At 48.0% G+C, this 17,153-nt stretch overlaps 1 long non-coding RNA gene across 1 annotated transcript in view; it reads right to left on the bottom strand.

The window, feature by feature from the left end:
• The window catches only part of LOC140895735 (uncharacterized), a 54,112-nt gene that overhangs the window by 14,820 nt on the left and 22,139 nt on the right, over positions 1 to 17,153 (bottom strand). Inside the window, exon 2 of the long non-coding RNA XR_012154332.1 lies at positions 12,176 to 13,373. This is a non-coding gene — a long non-coding RNA (uncharacterized lncRNA). The remainder of the gene's footprint in view (positions 1 to 12,175; positions 13,374 to 17,153) is intronic.

The following is a 17,153-nucleotide window of genomic DNA, read 5'->3' as shown; positions in this document are numbered from 1 at the left end:
GTTGTTCTCTATAAATATCTATTCTTGTGGTATCCGTCATCAGCCACTGCTTCCGCTGCAACTCTGCTCTCCTGCAGATGCCATACCACAGCAAGCATGGAGCCCGTTCAGATCACCGCAGCAGTTATGAGCATTGTAAACACCTCGTGTATTATCCTGCAGTACGTTCAGAACCAGAACCTGCAAAATCAGGCGAGGAGGCGACGGCAACGCGGTGACAAGAGTGATGAGGACATGGACACAGACTTCTCTCAAAGCACGGGCCCCGACAATTTGGACATCCTGGTAGCAATGGGGCAGGCTCACGCTGTGGAATGCTGATTCTGGGCCCGGGAAACAAGCACAGACTGGTGGGACCGCAGAGTGTTCCAGGTCTGGGATGAATCCCTGTGGCTACGAAACCTTTGCATGCATAAGGGCACTTTCATGGAACTTTGTGACTTGCTTTCCCCTGCCCTGAAGCGCAGGAATACCAAGATGAGAGCAGCCCTCACAGTTTACAACCGACTGGCGATAGCCCTCTGGGAACTTGCAATGCCAGACAGCTACCGGTCAGTTGGAAATCAATTTGGAGTGGGCAAATCTACTGTGGGGGCTGCTGTGATCCAAGTAGCCAATGCAATCACTGAGCTGCTGCTTTAAAGGGTAGTGACTTTGGGAAATGTGCACGTCATAGTGGATGGCTTTGCTGCAATGGGATTCCCTAACTGTGGTGGGGAGATAGACGGAATGCATATCCCTATCTTGGGACCGGAACACCAAGGCAGCAAGTACATAAACCGAAAGGGGCACTTTTCAATGGTGCTGCACAGACTGGTGGGACCGCAGAGTGTTCCAGGTCTGGGATGAATCCCTGTGGCTACGAAACCTTTGCATGCATAAGGGCACTTTCATGGAACTTTGTGACTTGCTTTCCCCTGCCCTGAAGCGCAGGAATACCAAGATGAGAGCAGCCCTCACAGTTTACAACCGACTGGCGATAGCCCTCTGGGAACTTGCAATGCCAGACAGCTACCGGTCAGTTGGAAATCAATTTGGAGTGGGCAAATCTACTGTGGGGGCTGCTGTGATCCAAGTAGCCAATGCAATCACTGAGCTGCTGCTTTGAAGGGTAGTGACTTTGGGAAATGTGCACGTCATAGTGGATGGCTTTGCTGCAATGGGATTCCCTAACTGTGGTGGGGAGATAGACGGAATGCATATCCCTATCTTGGGACCGGAACACCAAGGCAGCAAGTACATAAACCGAAAGGGGCACTTTTCAATGGTGCTGCAAGCACTGGTGGATCACAAGGGACGTTTCACCAACATCAGTGTGGGATAGCCGGGAAAAGTACATGATGCTCGCATCTTCAGGAACTCTGGTCTGTTTGAACAGTTGCAGGAAAGGTACTTTCCAGACCAGAAAATAACCATTGGGGATGTTGAAATGCCTATGGTTATCTTTGGGGACCCAGCCTACCCCTTAATGCCATGGCTCATGAAGCCATAGACAGGCAGCCTGGACAGTAGTCAAGAGCTGTTCAACTATAGGCTGAGCAAGTGCAGAATGGTGGTAGAATGTGCATTTGGACATTTAAAAGGACGCTGGCGCAGTTTACTGACTTGGTTAAACCTCAGCGAAACCAATATTCCTATTGTTATTACTGCTTGCTGTGTGCTCCATAATATCTGTGAGAGTAAGGGGGAGACGTTTATAGCGGGGTGGGAGGTTGAAGCAAATCGCCTGGCAACTGATTACACACAGCCAGACACCAGGGCAGTTAGAAGAGCACAGGAGGGCGTGCTGTGCATCAGAGAAGCTTTGAAAATCCGGTTTCATGACTGGCCAGGGTACAGTGTGACATTTCTGTTTGTTTCTCCTTGATGAAAACTTGGTTCACTCTACTTCCCTGTAAGCCATCCGACCTCCCCTCCCCCCTTCGATCACCACTTGCAGAGGCAATAAAGTCATTGTTGTTTCAAACTTATGCATTCTTTATTAATTCGTCACACAAATAGGGAGATAACTGCTAAGGTGGCCCAGGAGGGGTGGGGGAGGAGGGAAGCACCAGGTGGGGTGGTGGAGGAGGGGAGGACAAAGCCACACTGTACTTCAAAACTAACTGAATGCCAGCCTTCTGTTGCTTGGGCAGTCCTCTGGGGTGGAGTGGTTGGGTGCCCGGAGCTGCCACCCCGCCCTCCGCTGCCGCATTCTTAAACATCTGGGCGAGGAGGCTATAGAACTTGGGGAGGAGGGTGGTTGGTTACATAGGGGCTACAGTGGCGGTCTGTGCTCCTGCTGCCTTTCCTACAGCACAACCATACGCCGGAGCATATCAGTTTGATCCTTCAGTAGCCTCCGCATTGCATCCTGCCTTCTCTCATCACGCTGCCGCCACCTATCATCTTGATCCCGCCACCTCTCCTCTTGCTCTTGCCACCTCTCCTCTAGTGCCTCGTGTTCATTTTGTGCTTTCCTGGATTCTGACATTGCTTGCCTCCATGCATTCTGCTGAGCTCTTTCAGTGCAGGAGGACTGCATGACCTCAGAGAACATTTCATCATGAGTGCATTTTTTTCACCTTCTTATCTGTGCTAGCCTCTGGAACAGAGATGATAGGGGAAGCGTTGAAACATTTGCAGCTGTGGGAGGAAGAAAAGGGAGAGTAGTATTTAAAAAGACACATTTTAGAGAACAATGGGTAGACTCTTTCACAGTGAACCAAGCTGTTAACATTACATAACACATGTACTTTCGGTACAAGTTTGCGCCCCCCCCAATTCTCTGGGATGATCGCTTCACCCCTCCCCCCACTGTGTGGCTAACAGCGGGGATGATTTCAGCCACAGGCAAACAGCCCAGCAGGAATGGCCACCTCTGAATGTCCCCTGAATAAAATTCCCCGATTTCAACCAGGTGACCATGAATGATATCACTCTCCTGAGTATAATACAGAGAGATAAAGAACAGATGTTGCTTGAATGCCAGCAAACACTGGGACCATACGCTGCCATGCTTTCTTATGCAATGATTCCAGACTACGTGCTACTGGCCTGGCCTGGTAAAGTGTCCTACCATGGAGGATGGAATAAAGCTGCCCTCCCCAGAAACCTTTTGCAAAGGCTTTGGGAGTACCTCCAGGAGAGCTTAATTGAGATGTCCCTGGAGGATTTCCACTCCATCCCCAGGCACGTTAACAGACTTTTCCAATAGTTGTACTGGCTGCGAATGCATCCCAAGTCTTCAGGGCAAATTAATCATTAAACATGCTTGCTTTTAAACCATGTATTATATTTACAAAGGTACACTCACCAGAGGTGTCTTCTCCACTTTCCAGGTCCGGGAGCCCACCTTGGGAGGGTTGGGAGGGTATTGGCTCCAGGGTGATAAACAGTTCCTGGCTGTCGGGGAGAACGGTTTCATCCTCCTCATCATCATCTTCCTCATCCCCCAAATCCTCATCCCTGTTGTGTGAGACCCCTCCCCACGTATAGGGGTGGGGTAGTGGTAGGGGCACAACCTAGAATTGCATGCAGCTCGTCATAGAAGCGGCATGTCTGGGGGTCTGACCCGGAGCGGCCGTTTGCCTCTTTTGATTTTTGGAAGGCTTGCCTGAGCTCCTTAAGTTTCACACGGCACTGCTGTGGGTCTCTGTTCTAGCCTCTGTCCTTCATGCCCTTGGAGATTTTTTCACATATTTTGGCATTTCATCTTTTGGAACAGAGTTCTGATAGCACAGATTCATCTCCCCATACAGCGATCAGATCCAGTACCTCCCATTCGGTCCATGCTGGAGCTCTTTTGCGATTCTGGGACTGCATGGTCACCTGTGCCCATGAGCTGTGCATGGTGACCTCTGCTGATGACCTCGCCACGTTGGCCAAACAGGAAATTAAATTCAAAAGTTCCCGGTACTTTCCTGTGTACCTGGCTAGTGCATCTGAATTGAAAGTGCTGTCCAGAGCGGTCACAATGGAGCACTCTGGGATAGCTCCTGGAGGCCAATACTGTCGAATTGCATCCACACTACTCCAAATTCGACCCAGCGATGTCGATTTCAGCACTAATCCCCTCGTCAGGGAGGAGTACAGAAATCGATTTTAAGAGCCCTTTAAGTTGACAAAAATGGCTTCGTCGTGTGGACAGGTGCAGGGTTAAATTGATCTAACACCGCTAAGTTTGACCTAAACTCATAGCCCTGGTCTACACTAGGACTTTAGGTCGAATTTAGCAGCGTTAAATCGATGTAAACCTGCACCCATCCACACGATGAAGCCCTTTTTTTCCACTTAAAGGGCTCTTAAAATCGATTTCCTTACTCCACCCCTGACAAGTGGATTAGCGCTTAAATGGGCCTTGCCGGGTCGAATTTGGGGTACTGTGGACACAATTCAACGGTATTGGCCTCCGGGAGCTATCCCAGAGTGCTCTATTGTGACCGCTCTGGACAGCACTCTCAACTCAGTTGCACTGACCAGGTAGACAGGAAAAGAACCGCGAACTGAATCTCATTTCCTGTTTGGCCAGCGTGGCAAACTGCAGGTGACCATGCAGAGCTCATCAGCACAGGTGACCATGATGGAGGCCCAGAATCGCAAAACAGCTCCAGCATGGACTGAACGGGAGGTACGGGATCTGATCGCTGTATGGGGAGAGGAATCTGTGCTATCAGAACTCCGTTCCAGTTTTCGAAATGCCAAAACCTTTGTCAAAATCTCCCAGGGCATGAAGGACAGAGGTCATAACAGGGATCCGAAGCAGTGCCGCGTGAAACTTAAGGAGCTGAGGCAAGCCTACCAGAAAACCAGAGAGGCGAACGGCTGCTCCGGGTCAGAGCCCCAAACATGCCGCTTCTATGATGAGCTGCATGCCATTTTAGGGGGTTCAGCCACCACTACCCCAGCCGTGTTGTTTGACTCCTTCAATGGAGATGGAGGCAACACGGAAGCAGGTTTTGGGGACGAAGAAGATGATGATGATGATGAGGTTGTAGATAGCTCACAGCAAGCAAGCGGAGAAACCAGTTTTCCCGACAGCCAGGAACTGTTTCTCACCCTGGACCTGGAGCCAGTACCCCCTGAACCCACCCAAGGCTGCCTCCTGGACCCGCCAGGTGGAGAAGGGACCTCCGGTGAGTGTACCTTTTAAAATACTATACATGGTTTAAAAGCAAGCATGTGAAAGGATTAATTTGCCCTGGCATTCGCGGCTCTCCTGGATGTACTCCCAAAGCCTTTGCAAAAGGTTTCTGGGGAGGGCAGCCTTATTGCGTTCTTCATGGTAGGACACTTTACCACTCCAGGCCAGTAACACGTACTCGGGAATCATTGTACAACAAAGCATTGCAGTGTATGTTTGCTGGCGTTCAAACAACATCCGTTCTTTATCTCTCTGCGTTATCCTCAGGAGAGTGAGATATCATTCATGGTCACCTGATTGAAATAGGGTGCTTTTCTTCAGGGGACACTCAGAGGAGCCGTTCCTGCTGGGCTGTTCGCCTGTGGCTGAACAGAAATGTTCCCCGCTGTTAGCCACAGGGAGGAGGGAGGGTTGAGGGGTAGCCACGCGGTGGGGGGAGGCAAAATGCGACCTTGTAACGAAAGAACATGTGCTATGTATACAAGGTTAACAGCAAGGTTTACCCTGAAAAAGTGTAGCCACTGTTTTATAAAAGGTGTCTTTTTAAATACCACTGTCCCTTTTTTTTCTCCACCAGCTGCATGTGTTTCAATGATCACAGGATCTTCTCCTTCCCAGAGGCTAGTGAAGATTAGAAAGAAAAAAAAACGCACTCGTGATGAAATGTTCTCTGAGCTCATGCTGTCCTCCCACACTGACAGAGCACAGACGAATGCATGGAGGCAAATAATGTCAGAGTGCAGAAAAGCACAAAATGACCGGGAGGAGAGGTGGCAGGTTGAAGAGAGTAAGTGGCGGGCTGAAGAGAGTAAGTGGCAGGCTGAAGACAGGGCTGAAGCTCAAATGTGGCGGCAGCGTGATGAGAGGAGGCAGGATTCAATGCTGAGGCTGCTGGAGGATCAAACCAGTATGCTCCAGTGTATGGTTGAGCTGCAGCAAAGGCAGCTGGAGCACAGACTGCCACTACAGCCCCTGTGTAACCAACCACCCTCCTCCCCAAGTTCCATAGCCTCCACACCCAGATGCCCAAGAACGCAGTGGGGGGGGGGGGCACAGGCCAACCAGCCACTCCGCCACAGAGGACTGCCCAAAAAAAAGAAGGCTGGCATTCAATAAATTTTAAAGTTGTAAACTTTTAAAGTGCTGTGTGGCATTTTCCTTCCCTCCTCCACCACCCCTCCTGGGCTACTTGGTAATCATCCCCCTATTTGTGTGATGAATGAATAAAGAATGCATGAATGTGAAGCAACAATGACTTTATTGCCTCTGCAAGCGGTGATCGAAGGGAGGAGGGGAGGGTGGTTAGCTTACAGGGAAGTAGAGTGAACCAAGGGGCGGGGGGTTTCATCAAGGAGAAACAAACAGAACTTTCACACCGTAGCCTGGCCAGTCATGAAACTGGTCTTCAAAGCTTCTCTGATGCGCACCACGCCCTCCTGTGCTCTTCTAACCGCCCTGGTGTCTGGCTGCGCGTAACCAGCAGCCAGGCGATTTGCCTCAACCTCCCACCCTGCCATAAATGTCTCCCGCTTACTCTCACAGATATTGTGGAGCACACAGCAAGCAGTAGTAACAGTGGGAATATTGGTTTCGCTGAGGTCTAAGCAAGTCAGTAAACTGCGCCAGCGCGCCTTTAAACGTCCAAATGCACATTCTACCACCATTCTGCACTTGCTCAGCCTGTAGTTGAACACCTCCTGACTACTGTCCAGGCTGCCTGTGTACGGCTTCATGAGCCATGGCATTAACGGGTAGGCTGGGTCCCCAAGGATAACTATAGGCATTTCAACATCCCCAACAGTTATTTTCTGGTCTGGGAATAAAGTCCCTTCCTGCAGCTTTTGAAACAAACCAGAGTTCCTGAAGACGCGAGCATCATGTACCTCTTCCAGCCATCCCACGTTGATGTTGGTGAAACGTCCCTTGTGATCCACCAGAGCTTACAGCACTATTGAAAAGTACCCCTTGTGGTTTATGTACTCACGGGCTTGGTGCTCCGGTGCCAAGATAGGGATATGGGTTCCATCTATGGCCCCACCACAGTTAGGGAATCCCATTGCAGCAAAGCCATCCACTATGACCTGCACATTTCCCAGGGTCATACCCTTGATATCAGCAGATTTTGGCTTGCGTGGGCTACTTGCATCACAGCAGCCCCCACAGTAGATTTGCCCACTCCAAATTGATTCCCAACTGACCGGTAGCTGTCTGGCGTTGCAAGCTTCCAGAAGGGCTATCGCCACTCGCTTCTCAACTGTGAGGGCTGCTCTCATCTTGGTATTCCTGCACTTCAGGGCAGGGGCAAGGAAGTCACAAAGTTCCATGAAAGTGCCATTACGCATGCAAAAGTTTCGCAGCCACTGGGAATCATCCCAGACCTGCCACACTATGCGGTCCCACCACTCTGTGCTTGTTTCCCGAGCCCAGAATCAGTGTTCCACAGCATGAACCTGCCCCATTAGCACCATGATGCATGCACTGCCAGGGCCCATGCTTTCAGAGAAATCTGTGTCCATGTTCTGATCACTCACGCAACTGCGCTGACGTCGCCTCCTCGCCCTGTATCGCTCTGCCAGGTTCTGGTGCTGCATATACTGCTGGATAATGCGTGTGGTGTTTAATGTGCTCCTAATTGCCAAAGTGAGCTGAGCAGCCTTCATGCTTGCCTTGGTATGGTGTCCGCACAGAAAAAAGGCGCGGAACGATTGTCTGCCGTTGCTCTGACAGAGGGAGGGGTGACTGATGACACGGCTTACAGGGTTGGCTTAAAGGGAATTAAAATCAACAAAGAGGGTGGCTTTACATCAAGGAGTATTTCAGGCAGGACTTCATGGAGGGTTCCAATAAGAAATGGTGCACCTAAGTAATTGTTCTTATTGGAACAAGCAGGTTGGTCTAGCCTCTGATTGATACATGGCTAGATTTATCTTGCTGCACCTTCTCTGTGAGTGACTGCAGTGTGACCTAGAGGAATGAGTCCCCTAGACGGCGGAGGGGGGAAGCAAATGAGTACAAAACAAATCTGGTCTATTTCTTGTTTTGATACACTCCATCTATCTTTTACATCTTTGGCTGGCAGCAGAGGGTGCAGAAGGACTGCATGCCATCCACATCTCATGGCTGCTCGGCAGAAGACGGTGCAGTAGGACTGCTAGCCATCCTCATCTCTTGCCTGCCTGGCAGAAGATGGTACAGTACGACTGCTAGCAATCCGTATCGCCTGCCTGCTCACCATAAGATGGTTCAATAGGACTGACTGCAGGACTAAAGAGAATGACCTGGTCAAGTCACTCCAAATTTAGTCTCTGCGCCCATGTCTGCCCAGGCGCTCCTGGCCGACGTGGCCAGGAGCAACTCGGACATGACGATGACGGCTACCAGTTGTATTGTACCGTCTGCTGCCACAAGGTAATGGGTTGCTGCTACTGTGTAGCAATGCAGTACCACGTCTGCCAGCACCCAGGAGACATACGGTGACGGTTACCTGAGCGGGCTCCATGCTTGCCATGGTATGGTGTCTGCACAGGTAACTCAGGAAAAAAGGCGCGAAATGATTGTCTGCCCTTGCTTTCACGGAGGGAGGGAGGGAACGGGGGCCTGACGATATGTACTCAGAACCACCCGCGACAATGTTTTAGCCCCATCAGAGTGCTCCATTGAGACTGCTCTGGACAGCATTCTCAACTCAGATGCACGATTGTTTGCCATTGCTCTGACGCAGGGAGGGGTGACTGACAACGCGGCTTACAGGGTTGGCTTCAGGGAGCTAAAATCAACAAAGGGGGTGGCTTTACATCAAGGAGTATTTCAGGCAGGACTTCACAGAGGGTTCCAATAAGAAATGGTGCACCTAAATTATTGTTCTTATTGGAACAAGGAGGTTAGTCTGGCCTCTGATTGATACATGGCTAGACTTACCTCGCTGCACCTTCTCTGTGAGTGACTGCATGTGACCTAGAGGAATGAGTCCCCTAGATGGGGTGGGGGGGGGAAAGCAAATGAGTACAAAACAAATCTGGTCTATTTCTTGTTTTGATACACGCCATCTATCTTTTACATCTTTGGCTGGCAGCAGAGGGTGCAGAAGGACTGCATGCCATCCACATCTCATGGCTGCTTGGCAGAAGACGGTGCAGTAGGACTGCTAGCCGTCCTCATCTCTTGCCTGCCCGGCAGAAGATGATGCAATAGGACTGCTAGCAATCCATATCGCCTGCCTGCTCACCATAAGATGGTTCAATAGGACTGACTGCAGGACTAAAGAGAATGACTTGATCAAGTCACTTCAAATTTAGTCCCTGCACCCATGTCTGCCCAGGCGCTCCTGGCCGACGTGGCCAGGAGCACCTCGGACATGACGATGACGGCTACCAGTCCTATTGCACCGTCTGCTGCCACAAGGCAATGGGTTGCTGCTACTGTGTAGCAATGCTGTACTGTGTCTGCCAGCACCCAGGAGACACACGGTGACAGTGAGCTGAGCGGGCTCCATGCTTGCCGTGGTATGGTGTCTGCACAGGTAACTCAGAAAAAAAGGCACGAAACGATTGTCTGCCCTTGCTTTCACGGAGGGAGGGAGGGAACGGGGGCCTGACGATATGTACCCAGAACCACCCGCGACAATGTTTTAGCCCCATCAGGCACTGGGATCTCAACCCAGAATTCCAATGGGCAGCGGAGACTGCGGGAACTGTGGGATAGCTACCCACAGTGCAATGCTCCAGAAGTCGACTGTAGCCTCGGTACTGTGGAAGCACTCCGCCGCGTTAATGCACTTAGAGCATTTTGTGTGGGGGGACACACACTCGAATATATAAAACCGATTTCTAAAAAACCGACTTCTATAAATTCGACCTAATTTCGTAGTGTGGACATACCCATAGTGTAGACCAGGGCTAAGATTCTATACCCATCCAATCACATACCTCTACAAAAGGTGCCCAAACAAGCCTAACTCCAAACAGCTCAGATGATTCAGTTGAGGAAATATTCTGGTTCAAAAAGCTAGATTTAGATCATTTGCTAAAATCTAAAGAGCTGTTGCTGTACAAAACTGTTTCACAGAATCAAGTGGCACTACTACCAATATGGGCCTGGTGAAGAGCCAGACCGCCTAATGCAAGAGAGTAGGCAAAGAAGAAAAGTCTATCATCAGTTGGCATAATATTGCACTTTTCTTGGCATTCTGGTTGTAAAGTATGATCTAATTTCCTGGGATTACTCTGGTCTGTTCCAACTGCATGGAGTTTGTTGGAGTATTTTTAATTCCATAGGCAAAACATGCTAGAAGATGCCTTCTCTTACAAGCTTATGCTCAAATAAATTGTTTAGTCTCTAAGGTGCCACAAGTACTCCTCGTTCTTTTTTCTCTTCCAAGTGTAAATTATGAAATTAAGCAACAATTAATTGATCTTGTGGTATAAGAGTAATCAAATTTCTGCTTAGTAAGATGATACTCCACCCTTATTCAAAGAAGTAGGATATGTTTATTTCAGGCTGTATCACTCACAGCATTATGCTCAATGAAGTGCAGGACTCCCCCCATGTGGTATCGCTACTCATATATGGGAGGACATAGCCATGGACGAGTTTGTCATTAGAAATTTTTTGTTATAAGATTTATGATCTTCTATCAATGGCTCTGTTATGAGTCAGTCTTTCTATGGTGATTCTGACAATTCAAAATATTTAGTCACATATTTTCTATTGATTTCCATAAAGCTGCAGTTTTCTTGAGCTAGTGCTTCTGTGTAACTTCAATATGCGTATGCCTTGAGTTAATAGAATAAGAGGATAGCAGAGGTAAGTCATTCCAAGAATGTTTGGCTTAATGAGGTTGGTCATATAGCTGGTTAAAATTTTTCAAAACAAAGTCTTTTTAATCTCCAAACCTGCATAAGGCAGTGGTCCTGTGGTCATATAATTAAAAAACTATCATAACGCATATGAAGAAAGGGACTGAATTATGGTTGCACAGGCAACCTGAATTCTGACTTTTCCTAACTTTTGAGTGCTTGATTTTGCAATCTTAATAATGTTTGTTTAGCGCAGTGGTTTTGGATATAATATATAATATTGTAGACAGGTGCATATGAAAAATAGGTGTATAGCATATAGTACATATTTATTAATTCTATTAGTTCTTTTACCTATGGTATTATGTTCTCTTTAGTATCCTAGTAGCTGTGAAATTATTGCCAAGAATAACTTAGATTGAAAGATCTTTCTTAGTAAACGTGGTCACATGGCAATCAGTATTAGCTGAAACACAATGTACTGTACATACTTTTAAGCCCTAAGTAATAAAAATTCTTGAAGGAGCCAACCAAAGTCCTTAAGATTGACTTCCATGCCCTGATATCAGCATCATTAAGTGTTGGTAAAACAGGACCATCCTTTTTCCTGACTCTTTTGATGGAGTTGGAATTAGAGCACGGTAATTTCTTAAAAATGAAAAACAAACAACATTTCTATCAAAGTGTGTGTTTTCAGAGAATTCCTTTCAGTGGCCAGGCTTGCTACAGGAAAGGCTCCTTGTTTTCTGTTGTCCCCTCTGATTGAACAAATGAGGGTACCTACTGAATTTAAACATGATTTGGTGGGTTTTTCCTGAGCACAACTTCCTTGTGGTGGCTTCCACCTCAAGATAGGTGTGAAGGCAAGAAAGAAGGATGTGGACTGTCTGCCTTCAATACTCTTTTCTATTCACTGAAGGAGAACATATCTTGATGGCTGTCTTTGCTGAGTCCATCTACCTTCATACTATTTAAACCATTGGCAGAAGAGGGGGACAGCATGAATCTGCCTTTTTTGAACAGGACATACTCTGAAATTGCATTGAGAGCTCCTCTAAAATCAGTCATCCTCAGATCTAGTAATGCGGTATAATACAATGGTATGATATGATTATCATTCTCTTGCAGCTAATCTTACATTATAAAATGGTACCACAGCATTGCACCAAGATAGTATGTACCACTTCCAATATGTCCTGCTCAAGAGCTTGAAATCCTGGAAAAAGCAGTAAAAGTGAGTGTCACGGGGTCCACTCACCGCAGGTGGCACCTCCTCCTGGTCGGTCTGGGAATCAGCTCTCTTCAGTTCCAACGCCCCCTTCTGCTTCTTGCTGTATGCTTTATTGCCGCTCTCTCTCACAGCAACTCCATCTTCGTGCCTTGGCCCTCCAGCCAGGTCATTCTACATGCTTCCTCCATCTGGGGTATCAAAATCTTTCCTCACTATCAGTTTCTGGCCATCTTCCCATTTACTGCCCCCATGCCACTCCCTCAGTTGTTGGCAGGGGAACCCAGGCCCACCCTCTACTCCAGGTTTTAGCTCAGGGACCCTTTTGTCAGCAGCCAACATGTGTTCACTCCTTGACTTTACTACCTTTCCCTGAGCCCTTTCCTTACCTTCTAGCTCTCCCCCTACCTCTGGGTTTGCCAGCCTCACAACTCCCTCCTCCCAGGGAGTAATTGTAAGCTGGTGGTTCTCAACCAGTGGTATATGTAACCCTGGGAATATGCAGAGGTCTTCCAGGGGGGTACATCAGTTCATCTAGATATTAGCCTAGTTTTACAACAAGCTACATAAAAAGCATTAGCAAAGTCAGTACAAACTAAAATTTCATACAACGATTTGTTTATACTGCTCTATATACTATACACTGAAATGTAAGTACAATATTTATATTCCAATTGATTTATTTTATAATTATATGGTAAAATTGAGAAAAAAAGCAATTTTTCAGTAGTAGAGTGCTGTGACACTTTTGTATTTTTATGTCTGATTTTGTAAGCAAGTAGTTTTTAAGGGAGGTGAAACTTGGGGGTACGCAAGACAAATCAGACTCCTGAAAAGGTTGAGAGCCGCTGCCCTAAGCTATTTTTTCTGTAGCCCCAACCACACCTCCCTTCTCCCAGGGAGTGACTACAGCCTTTCTTCCAGCAGCTCTCAGCTACCAGGCTTTATATAGGCCCCCCTTCTGAATCCTGTCCATCTGAGCCTCATTTAATTTATCCCTGCTCTCTGGCTCCTCCTCCATGTGCACCCTGAGGAGTTAATTGGCTCAGCTAGCCACCTTAACCCCTTCAGGGCTTGTGTTGGGTGGATACCCCAACACAGTGAGCAATGGTGGCTGTACTAAATGTTTCCACAAAAGGGAAGATGGGGAGATTTAGGAGGAATGTGTTAGTGTTAAGGTCACCACTAAGTAAGTTGCTCGGTCTTTGTGTTCACCCTGTTGCATTACCTGCAAACAAACAGACCCTCAGTTAGTTAGTGAAAGGTCACAAATTTGAAATTGATAAAAATAAATATTTTAATGCAATGTGCAACTCACTGATACATAAGATTATGGAGGCTAATAACTCAAAAAGACTAGATGGTACTCAAGTCTGACCCATTATGGCACTCCTTTGTTTCCTGCACTGGGTCTTTTATATGTGCTGCTGTGAAGAGAACCAACACAGAGCACCATTTCTTTGCATGCAGGGGTGTAGAGTCCTCCATGAGGCTTTTCCATGGCCTGTCATCTTTTCCAACACAGCAGAACTGCTGTGTCTATACTGTGTAACCCTTCTGCCAGGCCGAGTTGATAGCAGCAAGGGCCGGGTTCAGTACACAGGGGTTCCCTCTCATCAAAGCAAATGCAAAACTGGCTCAAGCCCCCACCCAATGACCTGAGAAAATCTTACACACACCCCTGGGCACCTCAAAGAGGCAATACTTCCCCTCTCGCAAGCACAGAGTCTCGGTGTAGCAGAGAATCTTTAATTAAAGATGAGGTAAACAACATCAACATTAAATTGGGAGAACACCACAACTAGGGTTCATCAACCAAACCATGAGCAAAGCCCCACCCCAGCAAATTGGGCCATGTCCTTTCCCTCGGGTTCTTGGGTCCCACAACCCAAACGCCTCTTGAGTCCAGCGATCCAAAAATCACCCGAAGTCCAAAAAGTCCAACATCCCAAAAGTCCAGCCCCAGAGTTCAACAGTTTATCTGCAGAGTGTTACTCCCCAGTCTGGGTGAAAATGTATGTGTGTGGGGGGGGTTGGGGGGGAAGAGGTAAGGGGCACCTTACGTGATCTGAAGCTGACTGCCCCACAGCTCCATAGGGCTTCACTCTGCTCCGCTCCACCAGCCGCTCTGCTCCGCTCCACCAGCCGTCCCATGAACTGCTCCGCATCCCACAAGCAGCTCCCGCTGTCCCATGAACTGCTCCACCAGCCAGTCCACAAACTGCTCCACTCCGCTCTAGATCTTCAGGCTCCCCACTACTTAACACAGTGCTCAGCTCTTAGTAATTTTAGCTCTTTAGTGATTTCAGCTTGTAGTAGTGGGAGCCTCAGTGCTGGCGCACCATAAGGCCAAAGGGAATTCAGCTCAGCACCTGTAGCTAGACTCCTAATAGACCCAAAATTAGCTCTGATGTTCCACAGCGGAGAGAGACAGAGGTGCAGTTGATGTTTCAGGCCCTCACAAAGGGGCCCACACCACCAGGTACTAATACCTGTCTCCAGCCTCTCTCCAGTCACAGAGTTTTGGAACCCATATAGCTTGCCTAGCAAGTGCTACTTAGTTAATGGCAAGTCCCTCCATCATAACAAAAGGCCAAGTACAGTTCCACTGTCCTTGATTCCCATAATCAGGGTAATAACAATTTATTCTTCCTGCCCCAATAACAGAGACACTGGGGATCCCACAGAAGCCAAAGTGACCATTTGGGCAGCTATGGCCTCATTCTAGGTGGGGTGGGTGTGCCTATGCAAATAAGATCGGCCCATGAAGTTCTTTTCCACAACTTGCCACACCTCACCACCAAATGTCAGGGTGGAGCTCATCCTGACTCTGCTTACAACTTTACCTAAACCTTGCACATCTGGGCAAGGATATTAGCTTGGCAGGATTTCCCTCTCACTGTATAAGAACAGCACCTGCCATTACTAGTCTTTCTAGAAAACAAATGACAAAGTTTTTGATTCTACACAGTGCTGAGCATTCTGGCCACAATCGAGAAAATACTTGGGCAGTTTTTAACTTTAAGCATTTGAGTTATTTCATTAAAGGCTATGTAAATTATACTATGGGGAAAAGTTTGTCTACATTTAATTAAAATACACATGGTATAGTACCTTATAGTCCTTATATATTTTCCCAACTCTTTCCCCAGCTGCTGTTCCTGTTTTATTCAGTTTCTCCTGCTGCTCAGAAAGCAAAATGCATGACTGTAGGTGCGTTCGGCCAGGAGTCATCACTCTCCGGGGCAGCGGGGAACCAGACCACCTCACTATTTCTGTCAGGTATGTCAGGGAATTAGCCTGCCTGAGCAAAGAGTTCAATAGCAAGGCCCAGGCTCCTGGCTCCGAGCAGCCTGGGAGGGGGGAGACTGCCACCAGCGAGATGGGTGGCAGAGGGGACGCAGGCCCACCCACTCCGCTGCATCTCAGCCTGGGGCCCTAGCAGTGACAGAAGACCCACTGCTGTGTCAGTGGGGTTCCTGGCCTCAACACACTGACATTGGCTCTGGCAGTGTTGCAGCCTGACTAGGGCCAGCTGCCCCTGGGCTACTTCCTACCTCCCCCTCTAGAGGTACATGAGTCCGGCCAGCGTCCTCCAAGGGGTTACACACCATGGGCTCCTCGGGGTAACTGGCACTCGGTTGGCTTGGTGGCTCCTTGGGGTAACTGGCGAACGACAAGCTTGGCAGCATCTCTAGGCTCAGGCTAGCATCAGGCATTGGCTGGTCTGGCCAGTCCTCGGGTCGGCCGCCGATTGCCACAGTCTCCCATCTGGGAGCTCCGCCACATGCATCTGGCCTCTCTAATAGATGTGTTTCAACTGAGCCCTGGGGTCAGGCTTTTATTCTTCTGGTCCTGTGCCTTGACCTCTGAGGGGCGGGTGCAGGGTTCGCTGGCTCCGCCCACTTTGGCATCCAGAGAGGCTCCTCACTCTCTGGGGTGGCAGGGAATCTGAGCGCCTCGCTACAATGACATAAAAACCTAAGAATGGCCATACTAGGTCAGACCAATGGTCCATCTAGCCCAGTATCCTGTCTTCCAACAGTGACCAGTGCCAGGTGCTTCAGAGTGAATAAACATAACAGATAATCAAGTGATCCATCCCCTGTTGCACAATCCCAACTTCTGGCAACAGAGGCTAAGGACACTTCAGAGCATGGTTTTGCATCCCTGCCATCCTGGCTAATAGCCAATGATGGACCTATCCTCCATGAACTTATCTAGTTCTTTTTGAACCCTGTTATAGTCTTGGCCTTCACAACATCCTCTGGCAAAGAGTTCCACAGGTTAACTGTGTGAAGAAATACTTCCTTTGGTTTATTTTAAACCTGCTGCCTATTAATTTCATTTGGTGACCCCTAGTTCTTGTGTTATGAGGAATAATAACACTTCCTATTTACTTTTGCCACACAAGTCATAATTTTATAGACCTCTGTCAATCCCCCCTTAGTCGTCTCTTTTCCAAGCTGAAAAGTCCCAGTCTTATTAAGCTCTCCTCATATGGAAGCTGCTCCATACCCCTAATCATTTTTGTTGTCCTTTTCTGTACCCTTTCCAATATATCTTTTTTGAGATGGGGCGATCAGAATCTGCATGCAGTATTCAAGATGTGGGCATACCATGGATTTATAGAGAGGCAATATGATATTTGCTCGCATATTCCCTTTCTTAATGATCCCCAACATTCTGTTCACTTTTTTGACTGCCGCTGCCCACTGAGTGGATGTTTTCCGAGAGCTATCCACAATGACTCCAAGATCTCTTTCTTGAGTGGTAACAGTTAATTTAGATCCCACCATTTTATATATGTAGTTGAGATTATGTTTTCCAATGTGCGTTACTTTACATAACCTCTTATTCCAGAGTTCCTGTTAATGCTTATTATTCTGGCAGGAATGCCCCCACAACTGCTTCCCCTTCTTCCATCAAATGACCCTGGAGACCAAAGTACTGATTCTTTAAGGGGATCAGAATACTTTTGATTCCTACTAAGTGGAGTCGGGGGAGC

This window comes from Lepidochelys kempii, chromosome 11 (assembly GCF_965140265.1).
Source record: "Lepidochelys kempii isolate rLepKem1 chromosome 11, rLepKem1.hap2, whole genome shotgun sequence".
Lineage (NCBI taxonomy): Eukaryota > Metazoa > Chordata > Testudines > Cheloniidae > Lepidochelys > Lepidochelys kempii.
The sequence above is the reverse complement of the archived record's forward strand: the minus strand, read 5'-3'. Positions and strand labels throughout refer to the sequence as shown.